The sequence below is a fragment of the Physeter macrocephalus genome, chromosome 14, assembly GCF_002837175.3.
Source record: "Physeter macrocephalus isolate SW-GA chromosome 14, ASM283717v5, whole genome shotgun sequence".
Lineage (NCBI taxonomy): Eukaryota > Metazoa > Chordata > Mammalia > Artiodactyla > Physeteridae > Physeter > Physeter macrocephalus.
The window spans coordinates 23,970,496-23,973,606 of record NC_041227.1 but is presented as its reverse complement, the minus strand read 5'-3'; positions in this window follow the sequence as shown (position 1 = coordinate 23,973,606).

Genomic DNA, 3,111 nt, shown 5'->3' with positions numbered 1-3,111 from the left:
CCACATGCCGCGGAGCGGCTGGGCCCGTGAGCCGTGGCCGCTGAGCCTGCGCGTCCGGAGCCTGTGCTCCGCAACGGGAGAGGCCACGACAGAGGGAGGCCCGCATACCACAAAAAAAAAAAAAAAAAAAAATTAAAAAAACACACGTGGACAAGGTCCAAGGTTTTGGCCACCTCCCTGAGCGACAGGAATAAAAAAGCCAGTTGCCCCCTCCTGCCTTCCACGTCAGCTTCTAGACCACCTATGGTAGGACAACCTCTCTGGTGGGTACGCACGTTGTGTTGATCTTGGTGATGTGGTGGGTCAAGGGCTCGCTGAACAGTGTGACTCTGGAGGCAGGATTTGAGTTCTGGCCTGGACCCCTCCGTGGTTGTTTGACCCTAAAATATGGTTCCCCCTCTCTGGGCCTCAGCTTCCTTCTCTGTAAAATGGGGAGAATCTCAGTCCCCACCTTGGAGGGCTGTGGTGAGGATGAAATGAGAGAAGACAGTTCCCAGCATGTGGGAGGTGCTCAGACAATGTCATCTGTGGGCGATGTCATCGTCACTCTTGTTACCTAGACTCCAGGATGTTGGGCCTTATCACTGAAGTCCCTTCCCACTTAGACAGCCCATGACTGTCACTGTCTCCCTGGCCCTCCTGATGCCAGCAGGTTCAGGAAAGACAATAAGGCCCCTGTCCTCCAGACTCTGGGTCCGTCCCAGCACACAGAGCTCACATCCCATGAGGGGCCTTGCAGGAAGGGACAGGCGGGTGTTTCAGGAAAAGACGGTACACAGCTTCACAGTAAAAACATCCATAAGAACACCTCGCAACGTGGAAAGGCAGCCAGGAAGGAGTTTCTCCTACAGGACTCCTACAGGTTAGGCCGAGAGGGACAGGACAAGACCCTGCACGAGGTGCTTACACTGGGGTCAGTGAACACTCGGTGGGCAGTTGCTGAGTGCTGGGCCCTGTGCTGCAGCTCCCCACATGCATCCTCGACCCCCAGCCACGCTTTGTGGTCCACATCCCACATTCCATTATTTTTCTAAATCATATTAAACCTGGGTTTTGAGCCCCCACTCACAAGGGAGCTGAGACAGTCCATCTCCATCTTCTCTGGGGCAGGTCTCCTCTGGCTCCCTAGGGTCATGCCACGTTCTATTGTGAGAGTTTCTGAGGAGCCTGGAGGGTAGCGCAGGGCTTCCGGTCTTTGGTCCCATCTGGTGCCGATGAACGGATCTCCGTCCCAGCCCACAGGATCCTGTCAGAGGTGAGCAGCTTGGAGCCCTGGCCACACTGGGGCACTTCCCCAAAACAGCCATGGCCATGGCTCCTGGGGTCCGACCGCCCACAACCTCTTGGGCTTCCTGGAGGGTGGTGAATATATAACCCTGCTTCCTCACCCTTTGGGAGCAGGGAACAACTCCACACTGGCTCCCACAGCACCCCAGAGGGACTGAGTCCCAGGTACCCATGGGGTCACTTGCTTGATACACACCTTTATGGGCTGTCTCCCTCCCTGCCTCACTTTCCCCCTCTCCTACCAGTGTCTCCTGGCATCACCTCCCCTATCAGCTACCTGCACTCAAATCCTGGTCTCAAGTTCTGTTTCTAGGGAACCCAAACCAAGACAAGTATTTGCTCTGCAGGTACTAGGCTAAGGGTCTTACAGACCTTCACTCACCCAGTGCCTCTCCTTGGCAAGTGAGGAAACTGAGGCTCTGACAGCTCAACACGACTACCAAGCAGCCCCTGTCCATTACCCTGCACCGCCTCCCTCTACTCTCTGCTCCCTCATCACCACCCCAGAGTCTCCACCCCCCATAAAGAAGAAGAGAGGTGGTCTTCTGTGCCAGCCCCCTTCCAATTTGCACCCTGAAACACAGGAGCCATCCGTGCACCCCTGAGGCAGGAGCCGCAGACCCGGAACTCCAAGATTCCAGCACCTTCCTGGGCTGGGAGAGGGAAAAGTCCTCTGCTTCCCTCTGAGTCTTAGCAGCAGCAGCAAATGAAAAACACCAAGTGATATCTCAGTAACCCTTCCTGCCTTGCAGGAATTATTATTGTCTTACAGATGAGAACTCAAGTAACACAGAGCTGGTGAAATGGTCAGAACCCAAGCCTCACCCACTTGCCCCAGCCTCCCACCTGAATCCACAGCAGGACAATGACCCGGGTTTCTTTTTTTTAAAAAAAATGGAGTATAGTTGCTTTACAATGTTGTGTTAGTTTCCACTGTACAGCAAAGTGAATCAGCTATACGTATACATTTATCCCCTCTTTTTTGGATTTCCTTCCCATTTAGGTGACCACAGAGCATTGAGTAGAGTTCCCTGAGCTATACAGTAGGTTCTCATTAGTTATCTGTTTTATACATCGTATCAATAGTATATATATGTCAGTCCCAATCTCCCAATTCACCCCACCCCCCTTCTCCCTTGGTATCCATAGTTTGTTCTCTATTCCTCAAAATAAGTGACAACTAACAGCCTCTATTCCCTGAGGGCTACTCAGTTCCCAGTACCGTACTAAACACTTCCTGTGGGTTAACTTTCCCATTTTACAGATGAATAGACTGGGGCTCAGAGACAGACAATAATGATGTCTTGTACCTCCCTGTGTCCTTCCCAGGGCTTCCCTTTCATGGAGGAGACCCCCAGGAAATCTCCCATCTCTCAGCAGAGATTAGTCCATGAGGTAAACATACAGAATTCATGGTGCTACAGCCAAAATCTTCCCTCCAATCTTGTTTAGAGAGGCCAGATCTTGGAACGGAAGGGAGACCTCTGTGCTTCCACCAATATCCTGCACCAGTCCCTAGTGACTCAGATGAGGAAATTAACCCTAGAGCCTTTCTCTGCCCAGGCAGGACAGCACTTGGCAGTAATGTTGAGACCCAATCAACAGAAATGAGGGGGACCTGCCAACTTTTAAAGCATCTTCCAGGCTTCCCTGGTGGCGCAGTGGTTGAGAGTCCGCCTGCCGATGCAGGGGACGCGGGTTCGTGCCCCGGTCTGGGAAGATCCCACGTGCCGCGGAGCGGCTGGGCCCGTGAGCCATGGCCGCTGGGCTTGTGCGTCCGGAGCCTGTGCTCCGCAACGGGAGAGGCCACAACAGTGAGAGGCC